The sequence below is a fragment of the Athene noctua genome, chromosome 4 (assembly GCF_965140245.1).
Source record: "Athene noctua chromosome 4, bAthNoc1.hap1.1, whole genome shotgun sequence".
Classification (NCBI taxonomy): Eukaryota; Metazoa; Chordata; class Aves; order Strigiformes; family Strigidae; genus Athene; species Athene noctua.
Window position 1 is genome coordinate 147728 of NC_134040.1, and position 16527 is coordinate 164254.

A 16527-nucleotide genomic window follows, 5' to 3' on the forward strand; every position below is an offset into this window, starting at 1 on the left:
GAGACGGCGCCGCTCACCCCCCTTAGAGGGTTGCCACCTGCCCGGCAGCCTGACCACGGGGTGACGTGGCAAAAGGCCGGCAAAAACCCAAAGACCCGAGCCCTGCTTACAGGGGGGTCACCCGGCACACAGCCGGCCAGGGCACCAAAGGTCCTGGCGACACGCTGGTGCGACCACAGCCCCGGTGACGGGGAGGTCCCTTTGCCCAGAGCGCCCTTCTCCTGCCTCCTCTTGCTGCCCAGACTTCCTCCGCTCTTGGCCTGCAGCGGTACAGGACGGAGACCTCCACGCCGCTCCGCCGCCTGCTGCAAGGGCAGGAGGATGCCGTCAGGTCTGAGAGCGATGCTGGTCCCCGGCGAGAGCTGGCCACAGCACCACCCGAACCCCGGCCGCCCTCCCACCACCCATACCGCGAAAAAACCTCGCAGATCGGCTTTCCTCACCCAGTCCATGCTCCAGTGCTTCGTGCAGGGACCGTGACGGGCTCTCATCTGCAATGGGCTCCTGGCAGCGTCCGGCGGCTCCTGGCAGCGTCCGTCAGGGCCTGGACCCTCCTCAGCCCCTGAGGTGATGGCGGTCCCTCCTCATGCAGCTCCAATCCCCCCCCACGCGCCCTGACACAGGTCTGCTGCCCCTCCTAGGCGACGGCACTGGCCCCCCACCATGCAGCAGCTTTGATCCCCTGCCAAGGTGGCTCCAATCCCTCGGCCCCGAGTCGATCCGGTTCTTGCTGAGGCAGCGCCGACTTGCGCTCCCCTTTCCCTCAGGCGGCCGCTCCGCCCCTCACAGCGGCGCTTTGCCCAGAGCGCGCTTCTCTTTCTTCCGCTTGCTGCCCAGACTTCCTTCGCTGCTCCTCCTGCTAACCCTTGCCTTGCACGGCCTTCCGCATGCGGTGGATGTCTCTCCCTTCTCCACCACCAAGTGCTGCAAGAGCAGGAGGGTGCCGTCAGGCCTGAGAGGGACGACGGTCCCCGGCGAGAGCCTGACACGGCACCACCCGAACCCCAGCCGCCCTCCCACACCGCTATTCCTCTATACCCCCCCCCCAAAAAAAAACCTCACAGATCGGCTTTTCTTACCCAATCGGTGCTCCGGTGCTGCCACACGTGGAGTCGCGGCGGGCGCTGGAGCTGGGCTCGGAGTCGGGCACTCTGGGCAAACGGAGCTGGGCATGCAAAGCGGCGGCCACCGAGGCTGCGCCCCTGCTTACAGGGGGCTCGAGCCGCTGCCGGGACTGCAAAGTGCCCGGGACTGCAGGGCACGGGCCAGGCCCCGACTTACAGGGCAGCCCCGGTCCCAAAGGCCCACGAGGCCCCTCCTCTCCGCTACAGGGGCGCCCTGACCCGCACCCCGCTAACAGGGCCGCCGCCCCACGCAAGGCGCCAGCCAAGCACTATCGAGAGTGCTGGGCGCTGTCTGCCCTGAAGGCAGGTGAATCGGCAGCAGCGGCCCTTTCCCAAGAGGTTCTGGGGGCTGGGGAAGCAGAACTTCCCGAGGGGGGTTCCTCATCGCTTGGGAGAAGCTGCCGCGTCACTGCGGAGCAGCTGGTTGCAAGGGGCTGGCGGCTGAGGCCCACCCGTGCTGCCTGTCCCCCTAAATCTCCCCCTGCCCTGCCGTACCCCTGTCCCCTCTCCCTCTATGCTTTAAGCCCCCAGGCCGCCGGGCACCACCAGGTGAGAAAATGGGGTCTGAGGCGGCTCAGGCCGGGGCAGGGGGCAGGAGGGAGGGAGGAAGGAGGGCCGGGGGCCAGAGCACGCTGAGGGAAGGTCCCTCAGGCGGCCGGCTTCCCCGTCGTCCAGGCAGAGGAGCTGGCGCCCGACCGCGCCGTCCTTCCAGGCACCAGCTCCCAGAGAAGGAAGAAGGAAGAGGCATCCGTGGCCTGCGGAAGAAACTACGAGGCGAGGGCAAGCGAGAGGAGGAGCGGCACGCTGAAACCGGGGAAAGAGAAAGGGGCTGCGGGCAAAGGGCCCTCCCTGTCACCACGGCTGCTGTGGGACAAGAGCGTCCTGGGCAACTCTGGGAGGGTCTCGAGGACTCTGGGGCAGGTACTTGGCTCAGGGCCGTTCCCTGCGTTTCTAGAGGCTACCGCGGTTCTCGGTGAAGGGGACACAACTGCCGAGCCTTTGCCCTCGAAGGCCGGGGGCCGCAGACGCCCGCTCGCTACCCGCTCCTCCTGCCGAGGGCGGGGGACGGGCACAACCCTGCTTACAGGGCCGTTGGGTCAGAGGGCTCCACGGCTCGTGGCACTCGCCCCGAGTACGGGGCCGGCACGCTGGCAGGTCGCCAGCAGGACAGGCAGCCACCCAGGCCCAGAGAGCGGGCGGGTCACGCGTCGGCCGTGCTACGACCGCGCGGCTTGGCTCCGTCCTTGGAAAGGAGGGGCCAGCCGGGACTCGCCCTCCGCTCGCGGGCTCAGTGGGGACCGACCCCCTGTTGCTGCACAGAGCCCCTCTTTCCCTCCCGGGAAGTTTAAGCTAAGTACGCTGCAGCGATTTCAACAGGGGCCTAAACAAGAAGCTCCTTCACTCGCTCACTCGCACCGACGCGGACACAGGCAGGCACACGGACACAGACAGGGGGAAAGAAAACTTCCCAGAAGAGAGAGCGAGCTCTGTGCAGCCAATGTCTGGGGAGCCGTCCCCTCCCGCGAGCAAGAGAGCAGAGCCTCGGACCTGCCCCCCCGGACGCACGGAGCCCAGAGGGACTCAACGTGCCACGGGCCTTCGCGGGGGACCAAGGGACAAGTGCCGCGACGCGCCCCGACTCCAGGGGGTCACGCTGGCCAGGCCGCCAGCAGGCAGAAAGCCGCCAGGGCCGGGGAAACAGCCCTCCCCTGCCTACAGGGCGGGCTTGGGGGCCAGAGAGCCCCATTTGCCCCTCGGTGCGGGGACGGAGCCGCTCTCTCCTTACAGGGTCACCCCTCTCTCCGGGCAGCCAAACCGTCGGGGCAAGGGGGCAAAAGGCCAGAGACCCGAGCCCTGCTTACAGGGAGGTCACCCGGCACAAAGCCGGTCAGGGCACCAAACGTCCTGGCGACACGCTGGTGCGACCACAGCCCCGGTGACAGGGAGGTCCCTTTGCCCAGAGCGCCCTTCTCCTTCCTCCTCTTGCTGCCCAGACTTCCTCCACGCCTCGTCCCGCTCCCTCTTGGCCTGCAGCGGTACAGGACGGAGACCTCCACGCCGCTCCGCCGCCTGCTGCAAGGGCAGGAGGATGCCGTCAGGTCCGAGAGCGATGCTGGTCCCCGGCGAGAGCTGGCCACAGCACCACCCGAACCCCGGCCGCCCTCCCACCACCACCACCATCCCCCCTCCTTGCGAAAAAAACTCACAGATTGGCTTTCCTCACCCAGTCCATGCTCCAGCACTTCCTGCAGGGATGTCTACGACGGGCGCTTTTCTCCTCCGGGCTCCTGGCCGCGTTCAGCGAGGCTTGGACCCTCCACCGCCCCTGAGGCGATGGCCGTCCCTCCTCAGGCAGCTCCAGTCCCCTCTCACCGGTCCTGAGGAAGCTCCGCTCCCCCACCCCCCGCCGTTGACGACACTCCCCCCCCCAGGTGATGACACCACCCCACTTCCCCCCACCAGGCGACGACACTGCTCCCCCCCCACACACAGACACAGAGGCGACGACACTGCTCCCCCCCCCTCCCCCGCCGAGGCGACGACACTGCTCCCCCCCCCTCCCCCGCCGAGGCGACGACATTGCTCCCCCCCCCCCTCCCCCGCCGAGGCGACGACACTGCTCCCCCCCCCCTCCCCCGCCGAGGCGACGACACTGCTCCCCCCCCCCTCCCCCGCCGAGGCGACGACACTGCTCCCCCCCCCCTCCCCCGCCGAGGCGACGACACTGCTCCCCCCCCCCCTCCCCCGCCGAGGCGACGACACTGCTCCCCCCCCCTCCCCCGCCGAGGCGACGACACTGCTCCCCCCCCCCGCCGAGGCGACGACACCGACCCCCTCTCCAAGGCGGCTCCCGTCCCGTCCCCCCCCCCCTGTTCCCAAGTCGATCCGCTACTTCCCCAGGCAGGTTCGACTCCTGCTCGCCCCTTCCCCGGGCAGGTCCCCCTCAGGCGACCGCTCCGCCCCCCACAGCGGCGCTTTGTTCAGAGCGCCCTTCTCTTTCCTCTTGCTGCCCAGACTTCCTCCGCTGCTCCTCCCGCTCGCTCTTGCCTCGCAGGTCCTTCCACACGCAGTGGACATCTCTCCCTTCTCCGCCACCAGCTGCTGCAAGGGCAGGAGTGTGCCGTCAGGTCTGAGAAGGACGCCTGTCCCCGGCGAGAAGTGCCCACAGCACCACCCGAACCCCGGCCGCCCTCCAACCCCCCCTTCCCCCCCCGAAAAAAACCTCACAGATCGGCTTTTCTCACCAGAGTCGATGCTCCAGCACTTCCTGCAGGGACGACTGCGCCGGGCACTCGTCTGCTCCAGGCACCTTGCCGCGCCTGGCGGGTCCAGGACTCTCCTGAGCCCCTCAGACAATGGCGCTCGCCCCCCCACAGGCGACTCGGGTCCACCCCCGCCCGCCCCGAGCCGAGCCGAGCCGATGAGGTCCCCGCCGAGGCGGCGCCGATCGCCGAGCAGCCTTTTCCGGGGGCGCCGCTCCCGCTCCTCTCAGGCGGCCGCGCGGCGCCTCACTGCTGCGCGCGCCGCTCCCGCCCTTCGCCTCAGGCGATAGCTCCGCCCCTCACGTCGGCGCGCGGCGTTCCCGCCCGCCGAAAGCGTCGGGGGCGTGCCGAAAGCGTCGGGGGCGTGCCGAAAGCGTCGGGGGCGTGCCGAAAGCGTCGGGGGCGTGCCGAAAGCGTCGGGGGCGTGCCGAAAGCGTCGGGGGCGTGCCGAAAGCGTCGGGGGCGTGCCGAAAGCGTCGGGGGCGTGCCGAAAGCGTCGGGGGCGTGCCGAAAGCGTCGGGGGCGTGCCGAAAGCGTCGGGGGCGTGCCGAAAGCGTCGGGGGCGTGCCGAAAGCGTCGGGGGCGTGCCGAAAGCGTCGGGGGCGTGCCGAAAGCGTCGGGGGCGTGCCGAAAGCGTCGGGGGCGTGCCGAAAGCGTCGGGGGCGTGCCGAAAGCGTCGGGGGCGTGCCGAAAGCGTCGGGGGCGTGCCGAAAGCGTCGGGGGCGTGCCGAAAGCGTCGGGGGCGTGCCGAAAGCGTCGGGGGCGTGCCGAAAGCGTCGGGGGCGTGCCGAAAGCGTCGGGGGCGTGCCGAAAGCGTCGGGGGCGTGCCGAAAGCGTCGGGGGCGTGCCGAAAGCGTCGGGGGCGTGCCGAAAGCGTCGGGGGCGTGCCGAAAGCGTCGGGGGCGTGCCGAAAGCGTCGGGGGCGTGCCGAAAGCGTCGGGGGCGTGCCGAAAGCGTCGGGGGCGTGCCGAAAGCGTCGGGGGCGTGCCGAAAGCGTCGGGGGCGTGCCGAAAGCGTCGGGGGCGTGCCGAAAGCGTCGGGGGCGTGCCGAAAGCGTCGGGGGCGTGCCGAAAGCGTCGGGGGCGTGCCGAAAGCGTCGGGGGCGTGCCGAAAGCGTCGGGGGCGTGCCGAAAGCGTCGGGGGCGTGCCGAAAGCGTCGGGGGCGTGCCGAAAGCGTCGGGGGCGTGCCGAAAGCGTCGGGGGCGTGCCGAAAGCGTCGGGGGCGTGCCGAAAGCGTCGGGGGCGTGCCGAAAGCGTCGGGGGCGTGCCGAAAGCGCCGGGGGCGTGCCGAAAGCGCCGGGGGCGTGCCGAAAGCGCCGGGGGCGTGCCGAAAGCGCCGGGGGCGTGCCGAAAGCGCCGGGGGCGTGCCGAAAGCGCCGGGGGCGTGCCGAAAGCGCCGGGGGCGTGCCGAAAGCGCCGGGGGCGTGCCGAAAGCGCCGGGGGCGTGCCGAAAGCGCCGGGGGCGTGCCGAAAGCGCCGGGGGCGTGCCGAAAGCGCCGGGGGCGTGCCGAAAGCGCCGGGGGCGTGCCGAAAGCGCCGGGGGCGTGCCGAAAGCGCCGGGGGCGTGCCGAAAGCGCCGGGGGCGTGCCGAAAGCGCCGGGGGCGTGCCGAAAGCGCCGGGGGCGTGCCGAAAGCGCCGGGGGCGTGCCGAAAGCGCCGGGGGCGTGCCGAAAGCGCCGGGGGCGTGCCGAAAGCGCCGGGGGCGTGCCGAAAGCGCCGGGGGCGTGCCGAAAGCGCCGGGGGCGTGCCGAAAGCGCCGGGGGCGTGCCGAAAGCGCCGGGGGCGTGCCGAAAGCGCCGGGGGCGTGCCGAAAGCGCCGGGGGCGTGCCGAAAGCGCCGGGGGCGTGCCGAAAGCGCCGGGGGCGTGCCGAAAGCGCCGGGGGCGTGCCGAAAGCGCCGGGGGCGTGCCGAAAGCGCCGGGGGCGTGCCGAAAGCGCCGGGGGCGTGCCGAAAGCGCCGGGGGCGTGCCGAAAGCGCCGGGGGCGTGCCGAAAGCGCCGGGGGCGTGCCGAAAGCGCCGGGGGCGTGCCGAAAGCGCCGGGGGCGTGCCGAAAGCGCCGGGGGCGTGCCGAAAGCGCCGGGGGCGTGCCGAAAGCGCCGGGGGCGTGCCGAAAGCGCCGGGGGCGTGCCGAAAGCGCCGGGGGCGTGCCGAAAGCGCCGGGGGCGTGCCGAAAGCGCCGGGGGCGTGCCGAAAGCGCCGGGGGCGTGCCGAAAGCGCCGGGGGCGTGCCGAAAGCGCCGGGGGCGTGCCGAAAGCGCCGGGGGCGTGCCGAAAGCGCCGGGGGCGTGCCGAAAGCGCCGGGGGCGTGCCGAAAGCGCCGGGGGCGTGCCGAAAGCGCCGGGGGCGTGCCGAAAGCGCCGGGGGCGTGCCGAAAGCGCCGGGGGCGTGCCGAAAGCCGAGATACAGGAGCAGGGGCGGCCTGAGCTCGGGCACAGCGTAGAGGCGGGATTACCAGGAGGGAGGGAAATGGGCAGGCAGGCACATGGAGCGGCAGACAGGCTCGCCGAGGTTAACAATGCCTGGGAACTGGCCAGAGAAAGCTGTGGGCAAAAAGAGACCCCAAAGCCGATCTGAAACAAGAACTGAACAAGGAAAATAACAGCGCTAGGTTACAGGAGAGAAAGGGAGGATGAAACAAAGGAAGGAGAGAGAGCAGGACCAAGCATCTGGAAGAAAGAAAAAGGGAGAGCTAGAAGAAGACACAAGAGGGAGTGGGAGCAGGAACGAACGAGAGCAGAAGTACAGGGAAGAAAAAAACAACAAAAATCATAGCAGCATGGGATAGAGAGGGGGCCAGGGGACAGCCCAAAACGTCCAAGAGGGGCAACAGGGCCCGAGGGTCCGCGACTCACCGCAGCTGTCGCTCTCAGCGCTGCCAGGAAAAATTTGCCGATTCAGACCCTTCTTTCTCCTTCTCTCCTCCCTTCCTTTTCTGGAGGTGCAGTCGCTCAGCTGCCCTCCACCTCAAAGAACACGCGGGTGTCTCTCGGCTCTTACAAAACGCAGCTTCCTGCACGTGTGGCCTCGCTCGCACGCTGCGCGGCCGTACCGCGCTCTGGGTGACGCGCACGGACCCTGATCGCACGCTGGCGGTCCGGCCCGCTGCGGACTGTACAGAGGGCTCCTGCCTCGCCCAGAGAGGCAGGCTCTCTCTTCCTGCAGTGGAAGGCAGCTGCTGCCCACATGCCCTTGATTTTCTTCTTTCCCTTTCTCAGGCCTCTGCAGCTTCAGCTGTGACAGCTCCTGTCCACAGCCAGAAAACGTCCCAGGGGCCTGTCCCTTCTCACCTCTCTGCTGCGAGGAGCACAAGGGCAGGCAGAGAACCCCACACAGTTCTGAAGTGGGTCCAGTCGACAGCATCCCCAGGGAAGGAACAGGCAAGCGCGGCCCCGGTGAGGCCTCTGGGAGAAGGTGAAGCGACTGCCGTTATTACCGTAGATCGCCCCTGGCCGGAGCCCCCCTTCCACAGGGGCTCCTGCGGAGGCGCCAAGGGCCGGCTTGCCGCCATCCCCGCGGGGCTCGGGGGTGACCTGGGGCTACGGGACGGGATTCAGGGTGAGGTGCGAGACCTGGGGCCAGGACACGGTGCGGGCGAGGCCAGTGCCAGCTCAAGGGGAGCTCTGGCAAGCTGGGGAGGCACCCAGCACCAACCCCCGGGGGACACCCATCTTATTCCCCTCTGCCTTTGTCCCAGCTCTCGGGTAACTCCCTGGGGCTCCCCCGGCCCGGATCACCTCCAGGAGAGCCGAGGCCTGACACAGCAGGCGGTGTGAAGCTTCCTGCCCCACCGCTGCCGTGTGGCCAGCGGGCAGGAGGGGCCCCCACACCTGCCAAAGGGGCGGGCCGGCCTCACCGGCGACCTCGGCCCTCGCCCACCCCCAGGAATCACGCCCAGCAAGCCTCACGCTGCGGCAGCAGGAAGGCGGCTCTGGCGGTGCCGCACACCTGTGCGGGGCCGGCGCTGCAGTCCTGCCCTTCGCGCACCGAGCGCCCGCCGGCAGCGTGACGTGGGGCGGCGGCAGCATTTCCTTACCAGGAGGGGGCACCGAGCGTGGCCGCACCCCCCCACGGGCATCGGAGCATCGCACTGACGTTGCTGGCGGGCGGCAGCGTGGGGCACGGGGCCACCTCTGTGTCGCCCACCGACAGCACCGTGTGGCGTTTGCCAGGCAGCGGCGGTTAGCACGGGCGAGCGCCACCCCCCGCGCGAGCGGCGGCCGAGCGGCACGTCACTGCGCACACGCTCTCGAGGAATGGGCACGACGCTTGGTGGGGAGCAGCTGGAAGCCCCCGGGAATCCACGTGAAAGCGGCAACAAAACTATCCCTCGTGCTGCGCCACAAGGGCCGCGGCGGTAGCGAGGACTGCGCCGCGCTACGGGCGCCCACGAGCGGTGCAGCTGCCTGGCAGCCGAGTCTGCAGAACCTACAGCTCCTGGCACGCGCTGGCCAACGCGGCACGGCCGCCTGCACGCCAAGCGCTGTAAGACCCCGCATCCCAGCGTGACCCAGGGAACCAACGCGGCTGGCCAGAAACCCCACACGCCAGGACCACAGCTCCCGCTGGGTTGCGAGAGGCAGTTTTCTCTGCTTTCTGACCCTGCAGCAACACCGTTGCTCACCCCTCCGAACCCCCACCAATGCACCCAGAAGCCTCACCACCGGCTCGGGGCAGCCCCTGCCACCACCTCCAACACTGCCACCCTGCAGGCACCGCCATCCTCCCCAGGAGCTGCCAGCTGATGGCACGGCTCCACTCACCTTCTCCCTCGGTGCAGCCAGGGCCCAGCAATGCTCAGCGACTGCTCTGCTCCTCCCTTGGTTGACACCGACCCCTCCGACGGCTGCCTTGCTCTTAACAGCAGCACCCGCCCCTCCACCCGGAGCAGCAAGCCCTTTACAGGGAGGGGCCGCTGCCATCAGCCTCACTGCCCACACCTGGGGCCCCTCCAGCCCCAGCCCACAGCTGGAGGCCATCACCCACCCCCACAGAGCATCATCACCCCTCCCAGCCCCTCACCTGGGGCAAAGGAAGCACAAAAGGCAGCCGGCAGCCAGCAAGTGTTTATTCAGTCACACACAGAACAAGTCCCAGAAGGGAGTGAGTCTGCTCCGGGGCTCAGGGCCCCTAATGCTGCCCCTGCCCCTGGCACACCTTGGCGCTTGTTCCCGGAGCCACGCTCCTCAGTCCAGCCGGGAACAGTCAGTCGGTTCCTGGAGCAACAAGCTGCAGGGCAGAGCTGGAAACTGCCAAACATGAGGAGAAAGATGCAGGACACAAGAAGACAGAAGAAAGGTGGCAGCTAGCTGACTAGTACAGGGGTAGAGAGAAAACAAGAGATGAGCGATGGGGCGGTGAGAGGATGGGGACAGGGAACCCAGCGTGGATATGCAGAAAAAAAAGCAGCAGGGAGAGAAGAAAACAGGCAGCAGAAAGAAGGAGGAGGAGCAGGACAGAAACCAACAAAGAAGGACGAGGAGCAGCATAGAGATGCAGAAAAAAAAAAGCTGGGATGGGTGGCACAACAGACATGGAGGGGAAAAAAAAAAAGGGGGGGAGCAGGGAGCTAGACCAAGCAAGATGGAAGAAAGACCAAAAAGCTCCAGAGAACAGGGCACAGAGGGAGGAAAAAGCAACAGCGATGGGGAGTCAGGACAGCAAACCATGGGAAGGAACACAAAACAAATCACATCGCTACATGTGACAGGGCAGAGAAGGAAGAATTAGGAAACAGGGACAGAGACACAGAAAAAAAGAGACCTGGAGCCAAAAACTAATCCTGATGCATACAGAAAGAAGGGGGGTGGGGGTGGGGGGGTGTATTCTAAAACAGGGGAAACAGAGACAGAGAGATGGAGAAAAGACAAAAGCAACAGACTACAAGGCATCGAGAGAGGAATTACTGAATAGTAACAGAGCGCCAGCCAGAAACAGGCCACAAAGCAGCAAAGATCACAGGGGGTACGGGGCACAGAGGAAGGAATTCGCAAACCCGGCACAAGGAGCCAGACAGAGAGAGAGCGAGGCAAAAATTAAATGGTGAAAAGAGACAGACCGCAGGGCAGAGGGAGGAATTGATAAACAGGGACAGGGCACCCGACAGAGCATGATGGAGAACAGGGAAAAAAAAAATAGCAGCAAGCTACAGGGAAGAGGGAGGAATTAAAGAACAGTGACTGGAAGACAGACAGCGACACATGGAGAGAGAGAAGACAAAAGAGCGATGGGCAACAAGATGGATAGGGAGGAAACGAAAAACAGCAGAAGGGAGTCAGCCAGAGAGAAAGACACCGAGGAAAAAGGCCAGACAGGCTATGAGGGACGGAGGTAGGAATGAAAAACGGGGGACAGGGAGCAGGAAAGAGAGAGATGGAGATCGCAGGGAATAGCAGCGGGTGCAGGAAGAAGAAAGGGGCATCAATAGGAACAGGGAGCTGGACAGAGAGGGATGGAGAAAGGCAACAAGAGCGGCAGGGTACAGGGCAGAGAAAGGGAAGACCTACAAGATGGGGACAGGGAGATGCTCCAAGCAAGACGGAAGATACAGGTGAGCAAAAAAAGTTGAGCAGCACCAGAAAGAGAGGAGTCTAGGAGAAAGACAGGGAGGGACCAGGCCACACAAGAGGGATGAGAGGGGCCCAAGAGCTCGGGACTTACTGCAGTTCTCCGCGCTGCCGTGAGAATTTGACAGGTCAGACTCCTCCTTCTGTTTGCCTTCTCCCTTCCTCTTCTACAGCTCCAGGTGCCTGGCTGTCCTCCACTTATGAGAAGATGTAGGTGTCTCACAGCTCTTACGAGATGAGGCCTGCTAGACACAGAACCTCATTCAATCACACACTACGTGCAGGAGTAGGACAGAGGAAAGAGAGAGAAACCGAGAAGTGAGGAGCAGAACGGAAGGATCGAGAGAGAAATGGACTGAGGAGTGATGCAAAAGGTACAGAACAAGCAGTCAGAAGTGCAGACAGAAAAAGAAAAGGGAGCAGCAAGACAAGAGAGAGAAAGTGAGAGAGGAAGGGGGAGCAAGGCAGAAGAAAAGAAAGAAAAGATCTAGAGAAGAAGAAAAAAAAATCACAGCATGGGAAAGAGAAGGGCGGGAAGGGACTGGGACATACAAGGGGGGCGACAGGGCCCCGAGGGCCCGCGACTCACCGCGGCTCTCGCTCCCGGCACTGCCGGGAGAACTGGACAGGTCAGATGCTTCTTTCTCCTTCCTTCCTCCTGCCCCTCCTCTTCTTCTGAAACTCCACTCGCCCGGCTGACCTCCCCCTAAAAGAATACGCGGGTGTCTCTCGGCTCTTACAAGACGTGGCTTCCGACACACGCAGCCTCGCTCGCTCGCTCGCTCCGCGGCCGTTCCGCGCCTGGGTCCGGCCCGCTGCGGACTGTGCAGAGGGCTCCTCGCTCACCCGGAGAGGCAGGCGCTCTCCTCCTGCAGGGCGAGGCGGCTGCTGCCCACATGCCCTTGACGTTCTCCTTCCTTCCCTTTCTCCGGCCCCTCCAGCTCCAGCCGCGGCGGCTCCCGCCCCGCTGCCCACGGCCGGGAAGGCTCGGCTCCGCCCGTCCCTTCTGGCCCCCGAGCCGTGAGGAGCGCCAGGCCGGGCAGAGACACCCCACGCCAGCCCGAGCTGGGCGCAGCCGGCGGCATCCCCGGGGCAGGAACGGACACGCGCGGCCCCAGCGCGGCCTCGGGAGGGGGCACGGAGGCGGCAGGGACCCTTATTGCCGCGGACCGGCCCGGCCGCAGCCCCAACACTCACCTCCGCCGCGCACGCGCACTCCCGGGAGACGCCGCGGCCGCGCACGCGCACCCCCGGGCCGGGGGGCACACCGCGTCTCGGGGAGCCGCGGGCAGCCCGCGGGAAACCGCCACAAAACCGCGTCTCGGGCCGCGCCGCGGGGCCGCGCCGGTACCGAGGGCTGTGCCGTGCCGCGCGCGCCCGCCAGCGCCGCGGCTGCGGGGAACCGAGAGCGCAGAAACTGCAGCTCCCGGCGTGCCCCGGGGAGCCAACATGGCCGACCGGAAGCCCCCTGCACGTGACTACGGCTCCCGCCGCGCCGCCCGCGCACCCGGAAGCCCGGCCGAGCGCAGCCCCGCGCGGCTCCGGGCAGCGCCGCCGCCGCCCGGCCCCGACGCGGAGCGGCCTCCGCCCCCGGTCCCGCCGCACCTTTCCCCGCAGCCGCCCGGCCGCGCGGCCCCGCTCCTGCCTCGGCTCGCACCGGCTCCTCCTCCAGCACCGGCCCCGGACAGGGAGGGGGCGCTGCCTGCAGCCTCCCTGCCCGCCCCTGCGGCTCCTCCGGCCCGGCCCGCGCTCCCCCCCCCCCCGGTAACTATAGCGACCAGCACCGTTAATAAACGCCGGAGATGCCCGTCACTCCTCCGAGCTCGCGCTCTATGGGCCGCCGGTCCTCCGGTCGCGGGGCCGCCGCCGCGCACGCGCACTCCGGGGGCCGCCCGGCGCAGCCGCACGCCGCAGGTCGCCTCTCCCCGCCGGGGGAACCTTCCCCGGCCAGCGGGAGCAGCCGCTGGGCGAGACCGCTCCGGTGCGCGGGCCGACGGGACCAACGCTGCCAAATCTTATAACCCCCCGGAGAGGGAGGAGCTCCGGCACGGCCGCAGCGCAGGGCAGCGCAGTCTCGCCTTGTGACCCAGAACTCAGCGGGGTGACCGAAGTGTCGGTCAGAGCAGCCTCAGGGCTCTTTGGACGGGTGGAAGGGGGAGGAAAGCCTGTGACAACGCGACACGGGAGCGCAGAGTTGCTTTAAGGACGAAACAGCGTAACTTCGGTCCCTGGGAGACCAGCACAGTAACTATTAAAAGCACACGTATTGTTAGATATTTTTCCTAAACTCACATTTATCCAATTTAGTTTTTCAAATCCTGGTGATAGCAGAAATAGTTTTTTTAGAAAACCCAGATAAATCCAGGAACATTTCTGCCCACGTTCAGCCGCTCTTCTGGAGCGTACGCTAGGAGCTGGAGAACCCGAGCAAGCTGTCTGATTATATTTACGGCAGCTCTGGCCCCGACAGCTCCCCCGTCCGTCCCCTTGCCAGGAACTAGCGCCGCGGCGGCTACAGCTCAGCCCAAAGCCAAACCGACACCGACCTCGGCTCTGGAAAGCGCCACCTCATCTCCCCCCGTTTTGCTGATTAGGGATATCAATTCAACTCAGACACCGGAGTGAAAGGAGCAGGCGTATTTTATTAGAAATAACTAAATAACAGAAGAATATGGAAAACACGCAGTCAGGAAAGACGGAATAGTGCACTCACACAGACAGGAAAATACAGGGTAACGCATCAAATCCTGACTGCCTGAGAGAGAGGGAACAGCGATTAAAAAAGATCCCTCAGCACCTGCACCCGTTGCCATCACCCAGACCCGCAGGCAGCCCCGGTTACAGCGAGGGTTTGCAGAGCCTTTCCCGGCAAGTGGGAAACCCTACGCGGTGCGTCCACCCGTAGGTGAGGCCTCCAAAGTCGCTGTGAGCGGGTCCACCCTTCTATACCCCAAAATCGGCAAGCCAGAAGAGCTGGCACCTTGGTTTGGAGCGGAAATATCTGGTTTCAATCTCACATTAGATTCCCCCGGAGCCTGGCCAGGGCTCAGGGGAGAAGCTAAGGGAGCTCCTCTGCTTACCCAGGCAGACTAGGTGCAAGGGCTCACGTCAGGCCACAGGGCCAGACTACGGTCTCCACGACCCGGTTATTTTATCCCCACACAAAGAAAGATAAATGTACATTCAAGAGAGCCACGTCTTCCACACCTGTTTCACTAACGATGACATACTGAGTGAGCAGCTTCGGCTCAGGGCCTGTTGTTCAGGCTTCGATACTTCCACTTTTTACATCGGAATAGGTGGTTGGTTATCACTTAGTAAAATACCTGTTAGCACAATGGTTAACAGTTACAAAATACACAGGACTCGTCTACAGGTCAACTCTGGCTTGGCCCTATTGTCCAAGCCTTAGCGCTTCACCCCGAGAGTCCCCTTGCAAGCAGCCAGGACCAACACACGCCGCAAACATTCCAGCGGCTGCCAAAGGTTAAAATCCCACGCGCAGCGCCACGTGGCAGGCAGCGGTTAAAGCCGAGTTGGGCAGAAAAGGAGCTAAATGGGGAACATGCAGTTGGAGAAAGCATCTGACTGAGCACCCCCGGCACTGAACAGATGGGGAAAGGGTGGGCACAAACGCCCTTTTGGGGCAGGGAAGAGGAACGTGCTCCTCCAGAGGCTGAGATCCAGCCGCTTCCTTCCCCGTACAGGTGCGGAAAGAGAAGCACTCAGAGCAGGGGAATCCACCTCCAAAACCCTGCTCCCGACTGCTCTTCCCCCGGCATCCCACGCAGCCTCAAAGGGCGCTGCGGGTGGCTGCAGAGCCCTCCCGCTCCCCACGGCTGGTGCAGCCACATCCAAGTACAGAAAGGAGTTTTGAGAAAACTTCAGGAAGTTGGGTCATCGTCAGGTGGAATGGGAGCAGGTTCTAAAACTGGAGAACTACCAAGAGCCGAGTACTTGCTCACGAGGCAAAGAAAACATCCCCGAAGGGGCAGGGACGCTGGAGGCGACCACAGCCCAGGTGACAGGGAGATCCCCTGCCCAGGAGGGCTTTCTCTCGCCTCTTTGCCGGACCGCTGCCGCTACTCCTCCCGCTCGCTCTTGCCTCGCAGGTCCTTCTGCACGCGGTGGATGTCTCTCCCTTCTTCTCCACGACCAACTGCTGCAAGAGCAGGAGAATGCCATCAGGTCCGAGAGCGACGACGGTCCTGGGTGAGAGCTGGCCACAGCACCACCTGAACACCGGCCGCCCTCACACAGCCCTATACCCCCGCCCCCCCGAAAAAACCTCACAGATCGGCTTTTCTTACCCAATCGGTGCTCCGGTGCTGCCGCACGTGGAGTCGCGGCCGGCGCTGGAGCTGGGCTCGGAGTCGGGCACTCTGGGCAAACGGAGCTGGGCATGCAGAGCGGCGGCCACCGAGGCTGCGCCCCTGCTTACAGGGGGCTCGAGCCGCTGCCGGGACTGCAAAGTGCCCGGGACTGCAGGGCACGGGCCAGGCCCCGACTTACAGGGCAGCCCCGGTCCCAAAGGCCCACGAGGCCCCTCCTCTCCGCTACAGGGGCGCCCTGACCCGCACCCCGCTAACAGGGCCGCCACCCCACACAAGGCGCCAGCCAAGCACTATCGAGAGTGCTGGGCGCTGTCTGCCCTGAAGGCAGGTGAATCGGCAGCAGCGGCCCTTTCCCAAGAGGTTCTGGGGGCTGGGGAAGCAGAACTTCCCGAGGGGGGTTCCTCATCGCTTGGGAGAAGCTGCCGCGTCACTGCGGAGCAGCCGGTTGCAAGGGGCTGGCGGCTGAGGCCCACCCGTGCTGCCTGTCCCCCTAAATCTCCCCCTGCCCTGCCGTACCCCTGTCCCCTCTCCCTCTATGCTTTAAGCCCCCAGGCCGCCGGGCACCACCAGGTGAGAAAATGGGGTCTGAGGCGGCTCAGGCCGGGGCAGGGGGCAGGAGGGAGGAGGGAGGGCCGGGGGCCAGAGCACGCTGAGGGAAGGTCCCTCAGGCGGCCGGCTTCCCCCTCGTCCAGGCAGAGGAGCTGGCGCCCGACCGCGCCGTCCTTCCAGGCACCAGCTCCCGGAGAAGAAAGAAGGAAGAGGCATCCGTGGCCTGCGGAAGAAACTACGAGGCGAGGGCAAGCGAGAGGAGGAGCGGCACGCTGAAACCGGGGAAAGAGAAAGGGGCTGCGGGCAAAGGGCCCTCCCTGTCACCACGGCTGCTGTGGGACAAGAGCGTCCTGGGCAACTCTGGGAGGGTCTCGAGGACTCTGGGGCAGGTACTTGGCTCAGGGCCGTTCCCTGCGTTTCTAGAGGCTACCGCGGTTCTCGGTGAAGGGGACACAACTGCCGAGCCTTTGCCCTCGAAGGCCGGGGGCCGCAGACGCCCGCTCGCTACCCGCTCCTCCTGCCGAGGGCGGGGGACGGGCACAACCCCGCTTACAGGGCCGTCGGGTCAGAGGGCTCCACGGCTCGTGGCACTCGCCCCGAGTACGGGGCCGGCACGCTGGCAGGTCGCCAGCAGGACAGGCAGCCACCCAGGCCCAGGGAGCGGGCGGGTCACGCGGCTTGGCTCCGTCCTTGGA

General features: G+C 66.3%; 1 long non-coding RNA gene across 3 annotated transcripts; it reads right to left on the minus strand.

The window, feature by feature from the left end:
• Nucleotides 1–11075: 11075 nt before the first annotated feature.
• LOC141959518 (uncharacterized) lies at nt 11076–12681 on the minus strand. 3 transcript variants are annotated; one of them, XR_012633465.1, is made up of 3 exons: nt 12555–12681; nt 11539–11655; nt 11076–11191 (listed from the first exon to the last, which is right to left on the minus strand). It is a non-coding gene; the product is annotated as an uncharacterized LOC141959518 (long non-coding RNA). The 3 variants fall into 3 exon arrangements; XR_012633463.1 differs by lacking the exon at nt 12555–12681 and adding an exon at nt 12147–12257; XR_012633464.1 differs by lacking the exon at nt 12555–12681 and adding an exon at nt 11796–12075.
• Between the last annotated feature and the right edge of the window lie 3846 nt (nt 12682–16527).